The sequence below is a fragment of the Durio zibethinus genome, chromosome 3 (genome assembly GCF_047325235.1).
Source record: "Durio zibethinus cultivar Kanyao isolate XHJ-2024 chromosome 3, ASM4732523v1, whole genome shotgun sequence".
NCBI classification, from domain to species: Eukaryota; Viridiplantae; Streptophyta; class Magnoliopsida; order Malvales; family Malvaceae; genus Durio; species Durio zibethinus.
The window spans coordinates 35,489,867-35,503,881 of NC_143164.1; the positions used below are offsets into that span (position 1 = coordinate 35,489,867).

At 28.6% G+C, this 14,015-nt stretch overlaps 1 pseudogene; it reads right to left on the reverse strand.

Moving 5' to 3' along the window:
* Positions 1-477: 477 nt before the first annotated feature.
* Positions 478-12,696, reverse strand: LOC111283568 (mitochondrial import inner membrane translocase subunit TIM44-2-like; annotated as a pseudogene).
* Between the last annotated feature and the right edge of the window lie 1,319 nt (positions 12,697-14,015).

A 14,015-nucleotide genomic window follows, 5' to 3' on the forward strand; every position in this document is an offset into this window, starting at 1 on the left:
TTCTTAAGAATTTAACATCTGAGATTTAACAATTGAAGCAGTCGAAGGAGCAGACGATGCTGATTCCTCCTGGCCAAACGTTGAGTTAAACATGGTTCTCGTTATTCTTTTAATTAGCAATACGGCCACAAAGCGCAAAAACCTTCCAAGCAGGGATAGACAAGGTTTTAACTTTTTCAATGCAGAAAATTGAGTGTTTATTAGATAAATGCAAATACAAGCAAGATTGTGGCATTTGGAATTATCATCAATGAAATTTCGCCTGGTTTGTTGACAAATCTTCCAAGCTTTAGGTCTTAAAGGCTTTCAGTTCAGAGAAATTTTCAGCGTATTCGTGGTCTTTCCTGCAACTTGGCTTGATTTTTTATACCAGATTTCTACCTACATAAAATCTGTAAACATCCATAGAAAAATCTACACACAGTGAGATTATCCTATTCACTATTGCACCATGATTAGATAGAGTTCTCAGGGGAAATAAACAATGCGCATGATGTATTCCTTAACCTGGAATCCAACTGCCAATGCAAACCCACAAAAATTTTCTGAAAACAAACTCAGAACCCCATACCATACTCACTTTAATATAAGCACTAACGACCGGGCTGATCACTTCCTGAACTTCTGTCACAAACTCTGGCAAAGGGAATGACCTAATCCATGCACCAAAGAATTCCATAGAGATTGTCAAGACTCAAGACATGGAACATAAAATACTGAAGCAAAAATAAAGGAAAGGTGCCCCTACGGATCTTATCGACGTATTTCTTTGTATGATGATGCAGCATCTGTTTCTTGAAAGATACTCTCATTAATACTGTCAAAAGGAGAATTACAAATCAGAATCCAAAATATCACATGAATAACTCTAAATCTTACGTTGAAATTTTACTAGCAGAGTAGCAGGATAAGTATAAAAACACAACAAGAATGAGTAGAATACTTCCGAATTTTGTGAACAATGGGGTTATCGCTGGTTTCCCATGCCAATCCAGCCATATAATAATTTCAACCGGTTCAATGAAAAAGTATGTATAGATTTTTTTTCCTGATTTAACAAATTGAGACACTCCAGTATAAGCAGCAAATGGTGCTAGCGTCTTAACCAGAATAAATAGTAAGCAAAAGAACTATAAGGCCAGTGGGGAAGAAAAAGTAATAGGACGGAGACATACCTCTTGGCCCTTTGTCACAACAGGTTCTCTAAACCCACTAACACACTTGAATAAAGGATGGTCTAGCATCTATACAGAACAAAAGAAAGTCCATTTATATAAGAAGCAGAAAAACATAACAATATGGGTGAAACTTTTTAGTGATATTTCAGTAAATTAAACTCAGCATCAACAGTAAACGTGCTTTCTCTTTGAATGCCTGCCACTTTTTACTCCAGCGGGACTGCTTAGATGGCAAAAGAACAACATCAGTTCTTGTACTTCTCTCATATATTGATGAGGGAGGGGAGGTATATTCCAGGTTCTTTCTCTTACTTGGGTTACCGCTTAACTCATCCTTAACAATGCCATCTCCCTTCCTTGCTAAATCAACGACTTTTGCTTCCTTTAACCTTTGGAAAGCCAAAGAAACTTTTGGAGAAGAAATGCCTGACTTAAACTTTCCCAATATACTTTCTTCGGTATCACCTGACCCAGACTGTTCATGTTTCTGTTTCTCGGGTGACGCCTTACCTCCCATCCTTCACATCAGCACCATTGTGAGCTGAATTACTGGTTGACCGTGAAGACTCTTCCTTTCCAATCCCAAAAGTTTCCTTAACCTAATCAATAATATGGAATAACTTATTAAAAAATGGTCCTGGACATAATTAGTAGGCCAACTATCTAAATAGCAAGCAAATCTCATCTTTGGCAGCTGAAATCTTCTCTTTCATGTTGGCAGAAACCTACAAACGAAAAACTAACATAGAGAACAGCATTTTGAAAGATTCACATTCAAAACAGATAAAACCTTCTTCACATCTTACAGCAAAGGTTAAATTACAATGAGACGCATACTAATTTCTAGTAGCAACAAGAATACTTCATTTGATTCACCTCATGTCAGTCCACATATCAAAAAATATAGAATCTAGATGGTAACACATAGCATACAAGCAACATAGATACACGTGCATATACATTACCAGAACAGTGAAATGTAAAATCAACAGGAGGGTGGTTTTCCATAGTCATCCTTAGATTTTGATCCAAATCAGCCCAATGTCTGACTAGGATCAAATTCTATAGTCAAACTTGTTGATGAAGTTGGATTACATACTAATTCCACAGAAAAAAATGTATTGGATAGAATATAAAAGGAAAGCTACTTACACTTTTTTCTGTATTAAGTAACTTCCACTAAATATGCATTAAAAGGAAAAGAAAATTGGAAAAAAACAAATAATAGATACATAGCATAGTGTTCAGCATAATTAGTTTGAGTAAATAAATAATAATACTTGCAAATCCCTGAAAGAACCATAGGAAAAGAAGATAAATTTGAACCTAACCCTTTTAGCTGCAGCTTCAGCTTCAGTCCAGGCACCATCGACCTGCTTGTAGAGCTGCTCAGTTGTCTGTTTGGTTCTGCATTCGCCATTGCACCATCTCAGGCCCTCCCTTGACATACAAGGTTATGTCTCAGCTAAACCCTAATAAGGCTAATATTATGCAAAACATGATGCGGTGTAACTTTCAGTTCTTCTTTTCCCCTTTAGCTTTTCAATCGATTGTTGAAATTTAGGATTTCTACAATATTTCAAATGCCCAAAAACGAAATTATCACGCCCAAAGAATGTTAAAAAACTTGTTTTTCACCCTCCTCAAAATTAAAAATATTAGTAGCTTCAAACTATCCGTTAACTTCGCCTTTAATTTTCTTGGAGAACTCATTGAAAACACTGAACCTTTGACAACTCGAGTACCCATTACAAGATAGCAATCTTAGGCTCCATTTAGTTTACACCTTTCCCCCAGTGTAGTGCGGTTAGGTACTTTTTTGTTCGATTATATCATTTGATTAATGATTAGTGCGGTGCATCACTGAAGCAATAATTTCAAGATTAATTTGGATATGTGGTGAAATTATTTTTGAAAAAAATTAAAAACAATGATAGAAGTAAAATTAATAATAAAATATATGTTTATATATAAAAATAATTGTGATGATAAGGTGAATTGTAACGAAAATAAAAATAATTATTAGGAATATTAATTAAAAATGGTATATAATAAAAATAATAAATTATTAGATATTTATCAAATTAATAAATAATTTAAAATATTTATTAATAAATAATTCAAAAATATTTATTAATTTATTATATAATAAAATATATTTATTAATTAATTTATTATATAATAAATTTTAATTTTATATTAAATTAATAAAAATATTATAATTTTTAAATAAAAATCATAATAAAATTAAAAAAAAAAAAAAAAGTTAAAAGTTACTAGAAGTCGAAGGAGAGAAATGGAAAAAAAAATTTAAGAGTTGCAACGGTGGTAGTCTGAGCTTAAACCTCCGATGAGCAAAGGGTGAAATTTAAAACACACCACAATATTATTTAGATTTAAAAGCTGCCGTTGGCTCTACTTTTCATAGCAGCTGCAACCCACCGAAGGTGCGATGCATTCCAAACCACCTTTAAATTGGAGCAAAAAGGTCTTGTTCCCCGTTGAAACAGACTTGAACCCATAATACCTTTTTTTTTTAAAAAAAAAAAAAATTTTATATTTAATTAATTAATTTTATATTTTATATATTTAATATTATTTTATTAAATAAGATTTATAACTTTATAAGTATTGTTTTTGTTTTTATTTTTATTTTTATATTCAAATAATTTTTAATTATTTATTAATTTCATAACTAATAATTTAAAATTTTCATTATACATAAAGTTTAATATAATATTTTTAATAATTTTTTTTATAATTTATCTCATTATCGCCATTGTAACTGATTTTAAATTTATTGTTATAATTCTAATCTCACTTACATTATTATTTTTAATCTCATTTATTGCTCATTCAATGACCTTTAATCTCATATTCAAACCCTAAAACACCGAACTCCACCTCAAAAAAATAAAAATTTTATCAAAATTTTTTTATAAAACTTTCTAAAGTTTATATATATATATATATATATATATAAACCGGTTTTATTTTATAAAATTGGGGTATTTTTCCTTCTCTTGAGAAGTAAATAGGGGAAAATAGACTAAAGAGGGAGACTTATTGGCTAATGGGATATTCACTAAAACTTTCTTCTGGAATTTCCATAAAAAAAACATGTTGGAATTCAATGGCCCCTTTAGCTAAAGAGTAAAGATTAAAATTTCCTTTTTTGTCACCAACTTTAGGTAGGACTAGAGTTTTCATCCTTCATATTTAGTTTTGGTGAATTACTTGAAGGATTTGACTTTTTTTGGTCATTGAAAAAACTTTTGACTCTTTAGTTTAGATTTACTAAACCCAAAAAAAGTTTTAAAAAATCATACTCATAACAATAAATCCAAGTTCTAATGAAATTAAGATCTTATTTGACCTATTTGCACATGAATTTACATGGGAATATTAAAAACACTTAATAAAAGGAGACTATGCTTATACTTGAATGAAAAACATGATATTTTAAAGGAGAAGATGCTTATACTTGAATGTAATAGCCCATTCCCAATCTAATCAACCAAGCAATCAGACAATGCAACTTTTTTATTAAAAAAAAAAATGAAGAGTGGAATCTTCCTAAGCACCGAGATCAACTGACCTTTTCTTCTTAACAATACGTGATTTATTAGTAGAATATTAAATTTTTAATTTTAATTTAATTAAGTGATCAGATCAAATCTGGATAACCTCACGTAAGAAAAACGAAAGGGCTCCTCCATGATCAATTTATTTGACAATCTTTGAGTTAGTACTTGTAGGAATCAAAGTCCATTGGGAGCTGTTGCCATTGATTTTAATACAGAGCTAGTGAAACTCACAGAATAAGCTTATTCTCCACAATTAATCAATCGTATGCACTATGAATCTCGATCACCTTCTTGAAATTATTCCATGCAGAATTTGTCTGATGTGATCATAGTAGTAAACTGATCCTCAACATATTTCTCTTAAAAAAAGCATCATTTTAATATTTGGATAACCATTTTACCGCACGGTGATATTTTTTTATTGCATGGTATCTCCGGTTAATGAGTAGGCCCATGAGAGTCAATGAAAAAGTTTATGTCTTCTGTTTTTATTTTTTTTATTTTTTCGACATTTATTTTTTTATTTTAAATCTTTTTTTTAGTTTTTAATTTTTTTTTCTTTTTTAAAGAAAAAATAATTATTTTTAATTATTTATTAATAAAATTAGTATTTGACATACAAATCATTTAATATTTTTTAAATTATTCATTAATTTTAAGTTAAATAATTTAAAATTATTATTATATTTTTTTAATCTAATATTTTTAATAATAATTTTTTCTTATTATAAGTTACCTTATCGTTATAATAATTAATTTTATTTCTACTATTATTTTTAATCTCATTGAAACTATTTCCATCATGTAAAAAAAATTATGAAATTTATTATTATGTATACAAATTTATAAAAGTTGAGCGATTGTGTTTTTCCATTTTTGTTTTTTCGTTTTTTATTATATCTATTTATCTATTGCTTTCTTAAAAACAAGTTTTAGGGCTGATGAAACTTTTGGGCTGGCCAACAATCCCAGACTCAATAACTTGGGCCAACATGAATAATTTTATTATTATTTTGTTTTATAATTTTTTATTCATAACTTACATAGAATAATATATAATAAAGTATATAATTTATTTATATTTACATTCCACATAACTTATAGTATTATTATATTTCAAATGCTGTTAATACATATAATTCTTGGATCTATATAATTGAGTTCGATCTTGGATAATTTTTTTCCCGTTTTTGATATAAGCTCGATTTGAGAGCATGATAAAAACATTTTTATTACTTTGAAAAATACATTTAATGATTAGATCTTTAATTTAATATGTGATGTATCACTTAATTTTAATTACACAAATAGACCTAACATTATCTTATTCTAAAAACAAAACTTAACTTATGATTTTTACATTTTTGAAATGGAGACATTTTAATTATAATTTTCAATTTTCACCCTACATAACACACTCGCATGCATGTGCTATTTTGATAAAAAAAAATTTTATTCCTCTTATAACGAACTAGGAAAATTCATGTTTTTCTTTCCTTTTTTATACAAAAAAAAAAAATTAAGTACAGTAAAGGAGAATAAAATTTAAATATTACAAGTGAAATATTTTATTTTTATCAACTCAATTAACATTTTATTTTTTTGGAAGAAAAAGGGAAAAAATTAAAAACAAAGTTAGCGGCCCTTACCAAGTCCTCTTCCCATTTGGATTATAGTTTTCTCTTGTACTATATATATATATATATATATATATATATATATATATATATATATGGTACCTATCCATGGAAAACTCAATCAGCCCTTCTTGTATCCTTCAGTTCTTTTAGATTTTCTTGCATCTTTCAAGTCTTTTAGAGGCCCTGGTTATTTGTTTTTGTGAGCTCCTACAGCACTCAAAACACAATGTCTATTTTCGGTTCATCAAGCAATGTTATATGTTTAGAATATGTTTAATATACAAAATTATGATATAATATGATAAAATAATATTATAAATAATATTAGATTAAATAATGTTCTTATATTTTATGTTTGATATATGCAAAATTAAAATAAAATAATTTATTTATTAGTCAAAATTATATTTTTTTCAAAGGTTATAACACCCTCACAATACCCATTGAAGGATGGTATCAATTTGATTTTATATTATCTAAACCTTAAAATGTGTTTGTAGTTTTACTAAGTAAATTTAATATTGAAAATTGATCTTAAATTTACTCCAATCATTTGGTAGTAATTTAAGATAGTTTTCTCACCTTAAGAATATTCATGGAGACTCGGGTCTTACTCTAAAGAGGTTTTATCGTTGAATTTATTAATTTATTTTTTTCAAAAAATTATTTTTGAAAACAATCAATAAAATCCTTCAATTGTTTAGTAAGATTTTATATCGATACATATCCCTCAATGTGGGATTTTTATTTGAAAACCTTTTTTATGAAAAATTTTAAAAAGAGTCGTTATATATTGCAATAGTTTGGTAAGATTTAACTCAAAAGTTTAAATCTTTCAATCGTTTGGTAGGATTATAAAATTATATTTTTTTCAAAAATTCATTATGAAATTCTCCAATCATATGGTAGAATTCATAATTCGATATTTGAATCCTCTAATTATTTGGTAAGGTAGGATTGAAAAAATATATTTTTTCACTAAAATTCATTATAAATATTTATTTTAAATATGCATGAAAGAAAAAAAAAAAAAAAAAACCACTAACTGACATAAATAGATGTAAAAATAAACAAAAAATAAAAATTACCAAATAAATTAGGCTAAAGCCAAATATAATTCAAGACAAGTTTAAGGCTTTATTCCATGTTTGGGCTGGTGAATAAACAAGGCCAAGCCAATTCCAAATCCACTTCTGGGCTAGTGAGAAACCTAGGCCCAGTCAATTCCAATTCCATTTATGGGTTGGATTTTTAAATTTAATTTACTCTCTTATTCATTAATCCTAAAAAAATGCCATTTGGTGCCTTTTCTGTATACAAAGGAAATAACTTTCTTTCTTTTCTAATTTTCTAGTCTTACAATTGTCTTTCTATCTATTTCTTTGAAACTAGAAATTTAATTTAGCCTCAAACTGTTGCCTTTATGTTATCTATCCAGCAATGCTGTTATCAAGTTTGGATTCACTGATGATGAATTCTTTTAGCTTCTTTTATTTATGTTCTCTTTATTATCAAAACGGTGCCTTTTTTATCTATTTGTCCAAGACCAAAGAATCAAAAACCTAAACTTCAGTTGCCGTTGACCTCAATCCCCTCCAATTCCACTTATGGGCTGGATTTTTAAATTTAATTTACTCTCTTATTCATTAATCCTAAAACAGTGCCATTTAGTGCCTCTTCTGCATACAAAGGAAATAACTTTCTTTCTTTTCGAATTTTCTAGTCTTACAACTGTTTTTCTATCTATTTTTTTGAAACTAGAAATTTAATTTAGCCTCAAACTACTGCCTTTATGTTATCTATCCAGCAACGCTGTTATCAAGTTTGGATTCACTAATGATGAATTCTTTTAGCTTTTTTTATTTATATTCTCTTTCTTATCAAAACAGTGCCTCTTTTTTTATTTATATTCTCTTTCTTATCAAAATGATGCCTCTTTTATCTATTTGTCTGAGACCAAAGAATCAACAACCTAAACTTCAGTTGCCATCAACCTCAATCCCCATCACCTGTTGACTGTGAGCACACATTTTCTTTATTCGCAACCCCATATAAGGAAATCCCTTCATGCCTGAGATTAAAACCTTAAAGCTGCTGCTAGAATTTTTAATTTGATTTTTTTTTTTTTTTGTAGTGGTATGGTTTATGGGCGGCCGTTTGGCAAATATTTGCTATGTTGGTGATTTTGTGATTTCTGTCTTTATTTGTATTAATTGTTTCTGGATTTTTGATGTGATGAAAAAATAGGGTAGGGTGGTGAAAAATTTGCTGACCTTAGTAATGGTGGTATTTGGTCTAACAGGGTGAATGCTTTGATTTTTCTTGCTCCGATTTTGCATTTGATTTGCCCTTTCCTCTTTTTGTTTTAGTGAGGTGACAATTAAAGACTAAAATGGCTCTAACAATAAGGATTATGTATAAGCTAGCAATGGTTAGTGATTGTAGAAGTATAGAATGACTTTTTGGAAATTGTGGTGGGGTAGTGATAGGGCAACTAATAGAGGATGGAAGTAGGCTAAAGGTTTGCTAATGATTGGGTATCACTCGATGTAGTTGGTTTGGATTGACAATGGAAATGAAGATAAGCACTAATAGTTTAAGGCTTGGCTGAAGGTGGTAGGGTAATTATGACCAAAAAAGGTGTTTTTGTTTATGGCCATTTACTTTCTTTCTATGTTTGTTCTTGGCCATCGACCCCATGTCTTTCTTGACAATTTACAAGCCTAATTATAGGCACTGAATCTTGATTGTGATAGAGTCCCAAATCAAAAGAAATTTATCACATTACCATCATCATTATCTATAATAACCTAAATTTTAAACTTTTAATTATCTTGATCTTAATCTCCAAAGGAGATAATTACAAAACTAAATAAAAAAATGTAGATATATACATATATAAGAATAAAAAAAAAGAAAAGTGAAAAAAAATTAGACATTCAAGCTTAAAATCTAATCAAGCCTGATCAGATTTGAACCTCAAACTAAATAGGATGTCTACAATTTAGAATCCAAGTTATCCAAACCATTTTGAGTTTTTTTTTTTTTTATCTTTTTTTGCCCTAATCCTTATGTAAAATTGTTGATAGGTTTGTGTTTTTTTTATGGATAATGGAGAATTTATTTTTTAGTCTTTTCTTTTTAAAATATTTAACATTTGCTATATCATGTTTCTTTCTCAATATGTTATTAATGTGGGATATAAAGAAAGTTATGCTCTTTTTTATATTGTTATAAAGTGTTTTACTTTCAGTAATAGTTAATATGATTGTTATTTTTTTTTCGCATATCATACAATATGTCATGGAATGAAAATTTTTTATCTCCGTTTATTTTGATGCAAGTTCTTAACTTTGATGGCGTTCTTCAACTTTAAATAAATAATCCTTTCATTGAATTCTCTATAAAGTTTAATATTGATACTTTTTTTTAGATTTAATCATTGTTGCCATAACCAACTTGTCCAAAGTGTTGGTCATTCACATCATTTATTGTGAATGAAGTCTTACTCTTTCAAAAATATTTTATTATGTTTCATTTAGTAATAATTATTGACATTTTAAGCAAAGTACTATTTTTTTGTACTTTTTATAATAATGAGATTCCAAACAACTAATAGTATTTTATTGTATTGCGTATTAATTTTTGTAGAAGCCCAGTTTAATCTAAGCCTGGATCAATTGGGCCTGATCCAAATAGGACAAATTAGCCCATTTTTATTTTTATTTTTATTTTTGTTTTTATTTTTTAAGGGTTATTTGTTCTAAATTTTATTTTAATTATTATTTTTAATATAATTTTTATTCTAGAAGATAATGAAAAAAATTAAAAAAAGAGAATTTGGCCGTGAATTTGGGGGTTTAAAAGGGTTGAAATTGGACTCAAGAATTGAATCTCAATTACAAAAAGAATTGACATTGATCAAAAACTCTTTTGATCAATGCCTATAAATATAAGTTTGGACATAGATCAGAAACACACATGAAACAAAGAGAAAAAAAAAAAAGCAAAAAGTGTTTAGAAGAGCATAGGCAAATTTTAGAAATTTTAGGATTTTTTTCAGAATTTTTGGCCAAATTTTTTTTTGGAAAATTTTTGGAAATTTCAGATTCCAATGAACTTTTCTAACGAAACTTAAATTTTCGACATGTTTTTCCATATTTCGAAGTGTTTTTCCAGTTTTCAATGAGAATTCAACCAGATTCTGAGATTTTGTAGAGAAAAGAGAGAAAAAAATGAAGAGAGAGAGAAAGGAATGGAAATTCTAGTAAAAAAGTTGATATTCGAGCTTATATACTCACTGCAAAATGACGTCGTTTTGTCATTAATAAATTTCAAAAGATCCGCACGTTTTGTCATCAAACCAACTTGACCCAATCGCGACCCGTATCTGACCACATGCCAGCCGATCCCTAGGGTCAAGCTGAGTCAACCCGCACACCCCTGAGCCTTGATTTTAAGCCATTTTTTTTGTCTTGAGCCGAGCCAAATTTCAGTCGCAAACCAAGTTGTTTTGATTTTTTAATTTTTTTTAATATTTCATTTATTTATGTGTTTGTTTATTTTAGGAGTATTTTTGTATGATTTAATTTAATAGAAATGAAATAAAAAATAAAAATTTTGGGAATAAATATTAATTATCCAATAACGAAATTTATAAAATTTTCAAATAGTAAATTTCTATAAAATTCTTAAGTGAGAAATTTTATCTAAATTTGTCCCAAATAATAGAATAATTTAGATAAAGTTTCAATAATAATAATTAATATTTATTTTGAAGCAAACAAATAAAAAACATAAAAATATAAAAAAATTTTAAATTAAATACAAATTATCCAAGGATGAGATTCTTAGAAATTTCAAATGATAAATTTTTTAAGAAATCTCTAAGTGAGAAATTTCTCTAAATTTGGCCCAAATAGTGAAATAATTTACATGAAATTTCAATACAAGTAATTGTATTCTTTTTCAAATAAAAAATTTATGTTGAAAATATTTGATAATTATCCAAGAAAGAGATTCTTAAAAATTTCAAATAATAAATTTTTAAGAAATCTTTAGGTAAGAAATTTTCTCTAAATTTATCCTAAATTGTGGAATAATTTAGATGAAATTTCAATAAAAATAATTGTCATATTATTTTCTTTCCAAGAAAGAAAAAGAATTTTTAAATAGGCCCAAAATGGTGAAAAATTTAAAAGTTTTGAAAAAATAATTTTTTAAATTGACCCAAATGGTGAAAAATTTAGAAATAAAAAAATAATAAAAAGAATTTCTAAATAGGCCTAAATGGTAAAAATTTTAAAAATTTTGAAAAAAAAATATTTCTAATTTGGCTCAAATTGTAAAATAATTAGAGATATTTTCAACAAAAAATAAATAAATAAACCTCTTTTCGATGCTGGAGCCTCTTCAAGAAATCAAATAGGATTCTTAAATACTTTTGAGGTGAAAAAATATGTTTTAAGAATTCTACCAGATCGATGGAGAATTTTAAGAATTATTTTCAATATTTAATATAAAAATTTAAAACCATTAGACTCAAGATCATATGATAAATTTAAAATAATATGGTACCATCTTTTGGATGGGCATATGGGGGTGCTATAACTTTTTCCATATGTAACCAAACTCCCGAACTTTGTTCTGGTTTGTAAACCCAAACATATTCTTTTAAGGAACCTTAGTCAAGCTTAGGAGTTTCTTAAAAAGATAGATTCCTTAGGTGGTCAATCACACCTAGTTAAAAAAGATTAGTGGCAACTTCATCGATTTGTTAAGTATAACTATAGATTTATGGATCTATATGTTATAACAGTTTGACGACTCTACTGGAGAAAGCCATAGAGAGTCAGGCCATAGTTTTTGAATTTATCTTATCCTTTAGTTTAATGGTTTTAATGATTTGTGTTATCTGTTTACCAACATTTTTTTTGTTTTGACTTATCTTTTATTTTTGGGGTAAGAAACCTATATGTTCCTTCACACACACTATCATATACATTTGTATTCCATGAGCTCTATACTCGGCTTTTATCCTTTTTAGAAGGGAGTAAAGTACCTACGCTCTTGTGATATGATAATCTTCGTAATGGCTAGCGAAATACTCCCACTCAAATTGAATCATTTTCGTTGGTAGCCTGTGATGGGTGAGGATTGGACTGCCTTACTAGTTTGTGATGGACAATGATGTAAGGAACAATTTGAAAACCTTTAGTGGTTAAAATCTCCTAACCCTGCATATAGTTCACCCCTAAGAGGCAGACCAAAAATAGAGTCCTTCTTACCCATCACTAGATATAACCCAAAATTAGGACACAAGAAAGAACAGTTTGTTATCTAACCATTTTGTTTGATTTTATGCATCTGCGCCATTTTCATATAATTTCATTCTATGCATCATTTCCATCCTCATGTTTTAACATTTCCATATCATTTCATTCTATGCATCATTTCCATCCTCATGTTTTAACATTTCCATATCATTTCATTCTATACATCATTTCCATCCTCATGTTTTAACATTATCATTTACATCATTCTCATATAGGAAATATTTATCACATATCAGTTATTGATAAATCAAATCTCTCACTTACATCCATAGAAAGTTAAATACAATCAAAGTCTAATTTAATCCATTACAAGTCTGTTCATCACCTAAAAATCAAGTCAGACGAAGGTAAAAGAAAACAAGAAAATTGCTTGCTTGAAGATTTTATCTCATCATTGCCCGATAAAGTTCATCTCGAGCTATAGCAAAATGATTTAGCCAACCTAAGCAGTGTTTGAAGATGCATTAGTAGAATAAGGCAGGAGGCATTTGAGAACAGATATAGAGATATAGCTTTTCTGCTCCAAGTGGATGTGGACAATAATCTTATTATAGCCATCATTCAATTCTGGGATCCTTCTTATAGATGTTTTGTCTTTAATAAAGCAAACATGGTGCCCACAATGAAAAAATATACGGTCTTTCTTTATTTCAATTTGCTAAACCCAGACAAGATCTATTGGTTGAATAAGATAGGCTATCGTAAAAAGCTAGTGCAAATGCTTGGACTTAGCTTACCTCAAGTTAATGCATGTGTTATGATAAAAGGTTAAAGTAAGGCTATCCTATGGAATTTTCTACGAGATTTCATCTAAGGGCATATAGATGATGATTAGGGGTTAGTGGCTATGGCTATAGCTCTGTATTGGTCGGTGATCTTCCTAAAGGTCATCAAGTATATTGATGTCGCAATGATAGACTTTGTTTATCAGTTAGCATACCAAGTCAATGTTGCACCAACCATTTTGGCATAAACTATTCGTTCTTTGAATTTTTATGATATAAGTGGTAAAGGTCGATTCAATGAATGCCTACAACTACTTCAGGTATGGATGAAGAGTCATATTAAATATGAAGAAAGTCAGTTCTACAAATTATACCTTCGTTCTAGCATCTCAATCAAGAAGTTTTATTCTAGCACATGGCCTCAAGCAAAGTCAAAAGAAGAATGGGTTTCCTACTTTCGAGCCCTTGATAGGCAAGAGATAGTTTAGAAAACACCTTGGATGTGTCATGATATAATGTTATACAATTATGGAGATCAGCCGTGGGTGTT